Source organism: Mustela lutreola, chromosome 5 (genome assembly GCF_030435805.1).
Source record: "Mustela lutreola isolate mMusLut2 chromosome 5, mMusLut2.pri, whole genome shotgun sequence".
Lineage (NCBI taxonomy): Eukaryota > Metazoa > Chordata > Mammalia > Carnivora > Mustelidae > Mustela > Mustela lutreola.
The window spans coordinates 97,016,090-97,028,479 of NC_081294.1; the positions used below are offsets into that span (position 1 = coordinate 97,016,090).

At 43.1% G+C, this 12,390-nt stretch overlaps 1 non-coding gene across 1 annotated transcript; it reads left to right on the top strand.

Annotated features, from left to right (window-relative positions):
- The first annotated feature begins 11,979 nt into the window (after positions 1-11,979).
- On the top strand, positions 11,980-12,101 carry LOC131832912 (small nucleolar RNA SNORA1). The gene has a single exon (XR_009354255.1). It is a non-coding gene; the product is annotated as a small nucleolar RNA SNORA1 (small nucleolar RNA).
- The last annotated feature ends 289 nt before the right edge of the window (positions 12,102-12,390 follow it).

Sequence of the window (12,390 nt, forward strand, 5' to 3'; positions counted from 1 at the left end):
ATGAATCTGGTGTAAGATTTACTGAACAACTTCCTCCTCTATCGTTATTATCACCCTGACCATCACGGTTATCACAGACAACACATGATTTTGGAGGGCTGACTCTGCAGATAGAATTCGCATCCTCAAGGAGTTTACATTACGGAGATCTGAATTAAAATCTTTCCTTATTACGAGACCAGATGGGGCAAAATCCCCAAGGAAACAAATAATGGTCTTTCAAGGGGAGCAAAATCTATTCTCTGATAACACAGTTGTTGGATGGGTGGGTTTTTTTGTTTTTGTTTTTTTTCCCCTTTAAACAAAATTACAAACCCATCTACACTGAAAAAGACCAAATCTCTCTTTTGAGTCTCAGAGGCCCACCTGGAGTGAAGTGTTCTCTGCTCCAACAATCCACCTGCAGCCAGGGTGGCAGCTGGGGAAAGACAGAGGCTCACACCCACAAAAGAGGCCTGTGACTCAGGAAGGAAGTGGCTCCCAAGATGTGCGAACTAGGAACACAGCTGTTCCACCTGGAGATCCGAGGAAGATGCTGCCGAGGGCCACACCTGCTTGGCCCTTTTCTTTTCTTTCCCTTCCTGTTCAAACAAGAGAGCTTTGCTCTTCCCTAGTCTCATCCTTCCATCTCCCAACCATTTCTTCCTTCCTCCCTCCTTCCCTCCCTTCTCTTTTTCCTTTCCTTTCCTTTCTTCCCTCCACCCGCCCTCCCTTCCTTGCTTCCTGGGATAAACTTTATTTTTTAGATTTACAGAAAAATTGAGCAGAAAATACAGAGTTCCCATATACTTCTGATCCGTCCCCTCCCTGCACAGGGTTTCCGCTATTATCAACATCTTGCATTAGTGTGGTATACTTGCTATAATTGATGAACCAGTATCGATGCACCATTACCTGAAGCCCATAATTTATATTAGGGTGCACTCTTTGTGCTGTAGAGTTCTATGAGCTTTGACGATTGTGCAATGTCATCCCTCTGTCATTATATACTGAAGAGTTTCATTGCCCTCAGAATCCCCATGCTCCACATATTTATCCCTCTTTTCTCTCAAGTTCTTGGTGACCACTGGTCTTGTTATCGTCTCTATAGGTTTGTGTTTTCCAGACTATCAAACAGTTGGAATCATATGGAATCATATGGTATGTAGTCTTTCAGACTGGCTCCTTTCACTGAGCAACATGCATTTAAGTTTTTTCCATGAGAAGACATGGAGGAAACTTAAGTGCTTGTCACTAAGTGAAAGAAGCCATTCTTTACTTTTCATTGCTGAATAATATTCCATTGTAGCGATACAGCAAAGTTTGTTTATCCATGCATGTACCATAATTTATTTTTTGCTTCTCTGTTCTTGAATTAGTTCTCAAGAGTATTTTTTACTTCCATATCATGTCTTTAATGAGTCGCTGTGAATTTCGTATCTCTCTCTAGTAGCGTATATGACAACTGTTCCTACCTCCATGAATATGACAGTCAGGCTCCTAGTGTTTCTGGTTGGCAGTTTTAGTGCCAGTGGTGTACTTGGCAAATGGTATTTGAACACACACTTGCAGCCAGTGGAATATGTTTAAGATGGCATGTCCACAATTACACAATGAATTGGCCACTTGGGCTAAGAGGGAGTTCCTGGATGTTCCAAGCAGTGAAACCTCCACTCTAGAATTTGAAATAAAATATTTTCCAGAATGGAGTGGAAGCCTTGTCACCATCCATGAAATGGAAACAGGAAATATTATAGCAACTTAAGGGAATATTGCCCAGTAACAGCCTGATGGTATTGGCCACATTTCCTTAGCACCGAGAAAGTTTCAATGGGGTCAGAAATACCATGTTTAGGGAATATGCTAATCTAGACGTAAATACAGTCTCATTTAAACTTAAAACGTATAAAAATGACCCTATCAAGAAAGTCTATGAATATTACTTTGGTCTATAAACATTTTTGTGATACCTGGGTGGCTTAGTCGGGTAAGCAATCTGCCTTCGGCTCAGGTCATGATCCCATGAGCTGGGAGAGAGGCAGATGGAGAGGGAGACTCCCTGCTGAGCAGGAAGCCTGATGTGGGGCTTGATCCCAGGACCCTGAGAGATCAAGGAGAGATCGGGGGCTCAAGTTGGGTCAATCAGATGCAAAGAAAAGATTCAGTCTCTTTGACTGTGGCTAGATGTGGAAGAATTAAACTTTCATGCCATATTTTATGCCCTGGAAATTAAGTTCTCCTTAGAATGAGAACAATGAAACAGATGTATATGGGGGAGAAACAGTCTTCTTATCTTTTCTGGCTCCTGTTTCCAAGAATTTTCTTGAAGTGAACATTATGATTATCTCCTCAACTTTTATTTTTTCCTTCATTTGGTAACCCCTCAGTTTTTTACTTTGATATCTACAGCTATTTCAAACCTCCCTTGGAAATGGTTTAAGTCCATAGCTAAATGATTCTGGCCCAAGTTTATCAGAATACTATTCCCTGGGCAATGGTGTTGGTTTAGAGATGGGTGGGAACACTAAGGGGATAGAGGAATGAACAGAGGAAAGTAATTATTAAGGGATTCAAGGAGCCAGGCTTCCTTATTTTTTTTTTGGAGCAGCTTCTGGAAGAAAGCCCCACCCCAGTTGGGGAGGATGTATTGGACTCAGTGTTTGTGTCATCCCAGATCCATGTAACCTCCTTGCTTACAGATCATCAAGGCCGGCCCCGAGAATATGGGGACAGTCACTCTTGCAGCCATTACTATCTCTAGAGATGGAGAGCCCACACAGCAGTGCTATCTGGAACAGAAAGATTTCCGAGTCTATCCCCTGGACCCACTTTGTCCTGTAGGGGTTGCAGCTTTCCCTGGAATTGCCTGAAGAAGCCTGGGAACAGAGTAGGAAGGAAAGGGAAGTTAAGTCCCATAGAAACGACTCTGGTCAGAGGAAGAACAGGGACCAGGAAGTTGCTGATGGATAAATGCTTCTCGGTTCCACCCACATAGCTCGTCCTGAGATACAGGAGCTTGTGCAAACTTTCTGAAGGCTCCCCTCCCCGTTGCACTTGCTCTTTGCCCCTTTCCTAGTTAATTGCCCCTCTTTCTTCTCCTGCTTCCCCAAATCTCACTCCAATAAAAACTGGCCCACTGGTTTTTCTGGGAACCCAGGCTAAGACAAGGAGGATGTAAGCTCGTAGGTTGCTGGTAGCTCTCTCATTGCCACGTGAATCAGGCCAAGGATGAAGCCAGCAGCATGAACGGCAGCAGAGAGCTGAAAGAAATGTGGTAACATCACTGACCAGTCTGGAAACCTTTCCTACCTCTGACTTTAAGTTACCCGAGTCAGGAAAAGGACGATTATATCTAGTTTTCTGTAACTGGCAGGTGAATCCATGGTAATTGATAACCCTCTTTAGTTTCACATGTATTTGCAGATTCTGGGAGCCCCCCCCCCCATCATAGCCTTTTAATAAATTCCTCTTTTGATCTTAAATTATCACAAGTTGATTTCCTGTACCTCCCATCAATTGAATCTTCACTGATATGTCTGCTTTCCTTTTGAAAGTACTGATGAAAATCCCTTAGAATGCCTTGTTTGAATTCTGATCCTTTTCACCATTGAAAAAATTCAAAATCAGTTAAAATGTATAAAGTACATCTATAATCATGTGTAAAATGCAGATTATTTCTGTTTTAAGTAAAAACAAACACATATAATGTTTCTTAACAATTCTGGAAGTTCTCCCAAATAAAAACCAAACAATACCCCCAAGGAAGAATAGTTTAGGAATTAATCTCTGCCAAGCCAGCTTTCCCCCAGATGATAGATTTGTTAGTTAATCATTCTGAAGCCAGGATTAGAGCACAGTCAACAGTTTAATAAACCATTCATTTCCTACAGTGCTGAGTAGTTTCATGGGCTTTTACTCTTATGCCATAAACAGGACGATAAATTGTATTCGTAATTGTTTTTGAAAAGGATGTCAAGACTTCCGTTCTAAAATGGCGAGTGGAGCCTACACACGGAACTACTCCCTTTCTTAAGTTCCTATGGAAAAGGTCCAATACATATTTTAGAATATGTTACAAAAAAACCCTTTCAACATGAAAAAGTGAAAAGTGCTATCAACAGGAGAGCAATTAGGAAGAATTTTGCAAAAGGACATAAAGAGGAACAGGCAAATGGGAGAACCAACACAACCAAGGAAAAGGTAATCTCAAACCATCCTACAACAGCAGGAGCTGGGGCAAGCCCAGGCAGGGGAGTGTCGACGCCTGTCATGCAAGGTCTGTGCTATCGCAGATTCCCCATGGGGGTCTCCCTCTCCCTTAGAGAAGGAGTTAGAGGCCCAGGTAGCTTCAAGTCACTACCGCAAACACAGGAAAAATAAAAGCAATAAAACAGGAAAACGAAGCAAAGAACCACGGGGGTTTGCAGAGACGCCGAGAGCCTGGCCTTCTCCAACGGCGCATGCTTTCCGAGGTCGTTGTTACAAACTGGAAAACATGTTCCCATCATTTGCCAGGAGCTGCTGAGCAATTTTCTTCAATCAGGAAGCAGTTTGAGCTTTGCTGATTATATGAAAAAGGCAAAACTATGCTAGACCTGGAGGTTAGGTTAATGTACGAGGATCTAGGGAACCGATTGAAGTGTATCGGTTTTCAATTGATGAGACATTGACAATGGCATCAGGTGTGAAATTACACCCCTCAGCTCAGAGAATATTGTTTCTCATCCCAGACTCATTGTTGAAGTTGACAAGTAAATGGGTTTCTGGTAAACATTTATTTCATTTTCAATCTGGACACTAAATTGATGGGGAGCAATCATGTGAGGGTAATTACAGGAGTCTGAAGGACCTGAACTCTTGCAAAAGCCTAAATGTTTTAGAAAGCAGGCTGTTTCCTGACTTTTGAATTGGCAGTAGATTGTTCAAGAGGAAAATGCATACCAAAGAATTGGACTCAATTCAATTCAATTCAAAAAATATGTATGTAGGTTTTCTGTGAAGCAAAGTACAGAGCTTAAGGTCAAACTGATGGTATTCTTGTCTCATTATCTCTCTATCCTCTCATTTAAATACCTTTCCATTAATTCTATAAATTTCAAGAGAGTTCTCTGGTCCCAGGGGGCCAGCCTTTCTCACTAGAGTTGAAAACAGCTTTTCATGACAGATGATTAAGTTTTATTTCCCCCTTGCTGAAAGGGTAGAGGTAAGGAGGTAAGGAATGATTCCTCGAAGATTTCTCAGCATCCCACATTGTCTTCCTCCTTCAAGTTCACGAACTGCTCCGATCCCCTTCCATTTCTTATCAAGAATGTTCTACAGCAAAACTCAAATTACAATGCACCTTACAAAGAAGAGTAAGACTTCAACCTCTGAGGTTCAGTGTCTTTTTCTGAAGAATGGGGTTAATAATTCATCCCCAGTGGGGTTATGTGAGAAGTTACTATGATAGTGAATTTTTTTTTTAAAGATTTTATTTATTTATTTGACAGACAGAGATCACAAGTAGGCAGAGAGGCAGGCAGAGAGAGAGGAGGAAGCAGGCTCCCTGCTGAGCAGAGAGCCCGATGCGGGGCTCGATTCGATGCGGGGCTCGATCCCAGGACCCTGGGATCATGACCTGAGCCAAAGGCAGAGGCTTTAACCCACTGAGCCACCCAGGCGCCCCATATGATAGTGAATTTGAAAACATGTTTTAAAGAGACAGCACCCGAGGCGGTCCAGGGGCAGAGTGAACGAGGGATGAAGAGCTCAGACCAGGAACCCAGCAGCCACACTCACTAGGTGATATGGTTTATTATTCAACCTCGACATTCCTCAGCTTACCTACCTGTAAATGGGGGTTATGAGTGTCCACTTCAGATAGTTTGGTGAGAATCAATTAGTTACTCTATGTCAAGTTCTTCATGAACACAGGCTAATATGAAAATAAAGGGCATTGTTAGGAGCCTTTCAGAATTATCTTGTCATATACAAGAGGTTTTCTGTGTTCTCCATGAAGTGGTAACTTTGAATACATATTTGCTGGCCTTCTTGGGGGGGTGTGGTATAGGGGAGGGAGCACAGAGCCAGATCCAGAGTGAAGTCTCTGCATTCAGTTGGGGTCCACATTTTACACAGAAGTACGGGGAGAGTTCTTGGGTGGATTTCACAGAATTAAAGAAAAGGTGTTTAAACTGGAGGATGGAAGTGACTAAGTTCAACTATGGACAATGGAAATTGGCATGCCCTTTACAGCCTCATTTTAGGACTTTTCCCATCCTGAGCTCCTGATGGCCTCAGGTCCTCATCTTGCTTGAAAATACTGGTGTTTACTATAATCCCCTAAACTGGGGTAACTACTGAGAGGCTATTTTCATCCTAGAGGTAGTGGCAAAGAGTTCTTACTCTTACCAAGAAGGGGGCTATATTTGTGGGATTTTTGGCACAAGGAAGGTCCAGGAAGGGATTTTGCATGAGGCAGATGGGGGATGGGAGAGAAAGTGCTGCCAAACCCTCAGGGCCAGATTAGGACAATTGGAGGCATGAAGCAGAGATGAGATTTTGATACCCTCCCTATCCTATATAATTCATGCTAAACATCATATAACACCATAAACTATAGGGGTGCCTGGGTGGCTCAGTCAGTTAAGTGTCTGCCTTCGGCTCAGGTCATGATCCCAGGGTCCTGGGATGGAGTCCCGCATCAGGCTCCTCGCTCACTGGGGAGTCTGCTTCTCCCTCTGCCTGCCATTGCCCCTGCTTATGCACTCTCATCCCTTACTCTCTCTCTCAAATAAATAAATAAAATCTTTTTAAAAACCCCATAAACTATAAACATAATATCCACATGTATGGTGAAACGGAAGTAAATTCATGTTCTGATTTCAAAAGTTTGGGTAAGCTCATGAAAGCTGAAGAACACATTTAATCTCTCTCCCTCCCACGCTCCCTCCCTCTCTTAGCCTCTTTGGTCAGGCTTTATGCTGCTCTGGGCACATGGCTAGGCCCTCCATGGGGCCTGTGAACACTGCCATCTCCACATCCTTCTGCCGGTGGTAAGTAGCCAGCTCCCCTTCCCAGCTCTCTGAGGAGGCTACTTGGGAGCCATCACCAGCCTCGGCCATCAGGGCCGCCTCTCTCCTCCCAGCGCTCTGTACCTTTAGTAGTGCTCGACTTCACAGATGACAGCAACTAACACCTCTCTCTTCAATGTCCCGCTGGAGTATGTTCTTCTTCAGGAAAGACAACAACAGAACAGTGTCCTGGCAATTGCCTTCCTGCCCCTTTGGGAACTGAGCTGGGGCCCCTTCCCAGTGTGTGCAATGTAACCCCCTGCGCTCCAGATGCGCCAACAGGGATGGCAGACAGAACCGGGCTGTGGAAAAGAGCAGGGGCCCAAGAGGCCCAGACACCGGGGCTCACATCCAGCTTTGGGCGTGCACGGGCTGCATATGGCTGCTTCACTTTGCTGAGCCCGTCTCCCACCCCGGCCTGTCCCCATTCCCCACCTCCCCACGCCCCTGAGAAGGAAGACAATGGGAGTATGTGTTCACGGCAGCTGCAGTGATGTCGTCTGGCACAACACCGGACAAAGCCCTCAGTAAATGGTGGCATTTATGTCTAACAAGACCAGGTCAGGTGATCATCAGACAGTGGCAGTTCAGCCGTTGAGCCTTCCCTTGTGATTCTCATGTCCCTGGTGGCGGAACCCCTGAAGAAGCCAGGACGGGCTTGTTAGTGCAAAAAGGGTGCCGGCAGCATCATCATATCCACCCATTCGACAATTTGTCACCAAGTCAGGCCTCCATCAGAAGACACACCTGGTCTACAGATGAGGAGGCCGCAGAGCCCTGCTCCTCCCTCAGCTCCTGGAGGTGGTCCACCACCCAGTAGCTGAGCCAAGGAGACGCCCATCAAGACTTTCAGGAGGATTTTCCAACTGAATCTAGTTTATAGAAGAATTGCCTGACAGGCAAGAAAGGCGAATTTGGCTGTTTGGCTGCGAGCGGAATGAGCGCCTCTGGCGGTTTTGGGTCTGTGGCTTTTGTTAAACAGTTAAAAGGATAAAAAGGTAGAGACTCAAGTCACACCCATCAGCATTTACATTCCCTCAGTTGTAAAGTGTCAGCTCCTTAGCTGAGAGGGTGCTTTAAAAACCTGCATAAATGAATTCTAGAACATTTTGCACCCCTCCTAGAGACTAGCCTGGTTCTCACTTATTTGCTTCCTTGAAGTCAGGGACATTACAACCTTACTGGCCCCAGTCAGGGGCCTGCTTCTCAGGCTCGTGACCTGTGCAGTCACGCAGGGCCCAGAGCTTAGAATTGCTCTGCACTTGGTCCAACATTGTGCTGTTAGATTACTAAATTCTTCATAATTATTACTAAATTCTCAATAATTTTCAAGGAAGAAATCCTCCATTTTTATTTTGCACTGGTCCTGGCCACCGTGCCTAGCCCATTCTGCCTCTATTATAGATGTTTATTTATTACAGAAGAAAAGGAATTGTCAGTAACGGAATACACATTGGGACGCCTGGGTGGCTCAGTGGGTTAAAGCCTCTGCCTTTGGCTCAGGTCATGATCTCAGGGTCCTGGGATTGTTGTCAAATAAATAAATAAAATCTTAAAAAAAAAAATGAATAACGGAATACACTCTAACTCTTTGCTAGTGGTATATTCAAGTCGTGGTCCATAAAGCCTTTGAAACCCTCTTTTGTTAGATTACCTGCACAAAGGCAACATTAAGCCTGAAGATTATTGTTAAGACTTAGAAACTGAATTTGATACGTGAAATGCCAGCTACCAGCAGATTCCCTCGCAAACAGGAACCGTTTCCAAGTTCTCCATTTGCCTGATAGTGAGAGTCTCCACTATGAAAAACCTCAAAGGAATAAGAAGTCAAGGAGCTGGGTAGCAACTCTGCCAAGGCGGTGTGCTGAAGGTATCAAGGTGATGCCATTAAAACCTGAGAAGTGAATATTCAGATCTCATGCAAATGAGGTTCTCAGGGGGAATTGCCTTTTATACAACAATTGATTTTTCTAAAGTGAATTACCAGTTACAGGATATTTACTCTGCCTTGTTGTTTGGGGACTTGGGGATGTGTCTGAACTACATTTAAAGAAAGCCAAAAAGCAGGGCAGCATGCAGAATTGTAATCAGGAAGCTGATGACAAAAATCATTAAAAGAAATCAAGCAGAATCCAGCAAAAAAACCAAAAACAAACCAAAACAAACAACAAGAACAACAACAACAAACAAAAACACACACACAACACAATAAAAGGCCCAAAAAGGAAGTGGGATCCCAGAAGACAGAGCAGAGTAAGATTTGATGCTGAGGTGATGTCATGATTTGTATCTTATCTCCACTCTAAAGCCTTCTATTGGCAAGGACACTATTGGTGACCTTCTAGTTTGAAAACCAGGTGATGGGGAAGGGAATGATTGTGGTATCTTACAACAATGGATAATGGAAAAAATACGTAACATGAAAGTCACAGCTTTGGGAATATTGTCAATGGTTTGGTCACAATGTTGCGGGGTGACAGACGGTAGCTGCACTTGCGGGAAGCACCGTGGAACCTATGAACTTGTCCAATCACTAAGTTGTCCACCTGAAACCAATGTAACACTGTATATCAGCTCTACTTCAACAAATAAAATTGATTACTGGTTAATTAAAAATCATATAAATTAAACCTTTTTCCATCAAAAAAAAAAATTAGGTTACATGCCTCCTCTGTGTCTCTTCTTGTGTCTACCTAAAGACATTTATTGCTGCCAGGTTCCAAACTTCTTTCAGGCCCAGCAGCAGCTGGAAATTTCCAGAACAAGGGCAACAGCCCAAGGAGTGACTACCGCCTAAGTACAAGCTGCCACAGGGAAGGCCTAAGAGAAAAGGAAGCAAGGGCAGGAAGACTCTAAGATTCTTTAAGGGCTACTTCAAGAATCAGTTTGGATCACAATGTGCCCTGTGCTCAGGAGACCTACACGAAGGATTGCAGCCAGGGGAACCCATGATGGTGCTCCGCCGGAAGTATAGAATATGTAAATCCTGAAGGAGTCTTTTTCCAGATGGATTTAACTTGGAGGCTGTTTCCAGCCTCCCAGCCAAAAGTCAGAGCACAGGATAGAGTTCCCTCTATGAACATGAACACAAGCAAGAGACGAAAACAAAACAAAACAAAACAAAGAAAAAGTAAAAGGAGATATCATACACAGGCAGGATACTCCATTTTATGGAACTTGAGTGACTGTGGATAGAAAGACAAACATCTCTGAAGTTGGTGTGAAAGCTCAGAGCCAGGAAATTGCATGTGGCCAGAAAGGATCCAGATGGAAAGGCAAGACCGGGAGCACATAATGAGAAGGAGGAAAGAAAAGGATGCCGGCCAGGCAAGGGCTGAGACAACTTAACAGCCACACCTTGCTTTCCTCGGGTTCTCTCCAGGCCCACAGTGAAGAGAGAGTGTGAGGGTTACCATGAGAAGCATGTTCTTTCATTTGTCGTTTGTTGGGGAGCCTTGGGTTAACAAGTGAATAAAGGACATGTACTTCTCATCCCACCACAGAAAGCTATGTAAGATTTAGTAAGAGCGATTTGTGTCCCAAATTTCCTTGGCCACCACTATCCCATGAGAACATTCACGCTGACCAACGTATTCCCCGGGGCCCCACCTGCTCCCGTGCGGTAGATTCTCCCCAGTCCCACTCCCCTCTTCCTGTGTTCACGGACTCCCCTCCTACGGCTGCTCAGAAGCTGCCCAAGGTCCACTCCCAAATTACTTTGCTATTTAAAGCAGTGGGATAGAACTCTTCTTTGGGGGCACCTGGGTGGCTCAGTGTGAAGTGTGAAGTGTCTGCCTTGGGCTCCGGTCATGATCCCAGGGTCCTGGGATCGAGTCCGCATTGGGCCCTTCCTTGGTGGGCAGCCTGCTTCTGCCTCTCCCACTCCCCTTGCTTGTGTTCCCTCTCTTGCTGTGTCTCTCTCTGTCAAATAAATAAATAAAAATCTTAAAAAGCAAAACAAAACCCTTCTTTGTCTATAGGTTTTCTATCTAGATTACGTGGGAGGGTGAGGGGGTAAGGTCAGGCTGGGGGCACAACTTTCAAACTGAGGCAAACATTTTCAGGCATTTTCCTAAACCAGTAGTGAAATACCACTCTGAAAGGAATTCTACCCTTCTCCTGAACCATCGATTCAACCTCCAGGGAGCCCTTTAAAAATGATTGTCCCCCTACTTTACGAATTGCTATATCACTAAATAGTCCCCTAAAATATTTTTAAGTAGTGGCATATAATTCAGTCCCACAGATGTAACACTTTGAAAACACAACGTCCTGTTGTTGGGTATTTTATTTTGTTTTCTTTACTATTGTTGCCAATATTTTGCTATTAAAAATAAGGCTAAAAAATAGAGTTCTCTCCATATATATTTATGCATCTATAATTGTTTCCTTATTATAAATACATTGATGTAAAATCATTATAAAAATCATTATATAAAAATTATACATTTGAAACATATAATTCTGCAGTTTCTTGTATTTTAAATAACTTGCCAGAAGCTTTACAAATGCATAAAAGGCCTCTGTTGCTGTACCCTTAGCTACTCAGTGATTATTTTTAAAAGTTTATGGCATTAGAATTATTAAAGATTATCATAAAAATAATTGAATTACCAGATAGGTAATGGTCATAAATAGCTTATCTATTGCTTGAGGTTAAAGAAATATGAAAAATTAAAATTTGACAAAAGGAGTTTCTTAAGGCTTTCATGAATAAATCATTCCAAGTTCACTCCTTGCTGTTGATACCTGTGGCTGACATCAGCCTCAAGGTGACTATGATTTGACATATTTTATAGAGTTGGGTAGAATGGTCCAAAACTTTTAAAAATAAAGGCGTTAAAAGGGTTTATTATCAAACAAGCTTCAGTTTAGCTAGTAGTCTAACCCATTGACATTAATGCAAGATTATTTTGAAGGACACTGAGTCAACACTGCAAATATATACAGGCATATACTGTATTTTTTTTTAAAGATTTTATTTATTTATTTGTGGCTACATTGAGACACAGGTTATGTTTCCATCACAGCAAGTTTATTGCTGTGGTGACAATGAGGCCTGTAACATTTTCTCTTATGTTCATGGAGTAGAGTGGAAGAAATAAGACTTCAGCATTAGAAACAGTTAAGGAATGATTTTAGATCTGTTTGCCAAAATAGCAGTCAGTGCACTTCTACAATTTGACTTCTAGGGCCCTGAAGTAAAGACATTGGATCCCAAAGATTACAGGTGGGGAGTTCTTAAAGTAAGTCCGTATTCAAATGGAGATGCAAGAAACCCAGCTGAAAGAACTCTGGAGTGACAGTGACAACTGTGGATTGATCAAGTTCTTTTTAAAAGGGCTGTTTTGAAGATTAT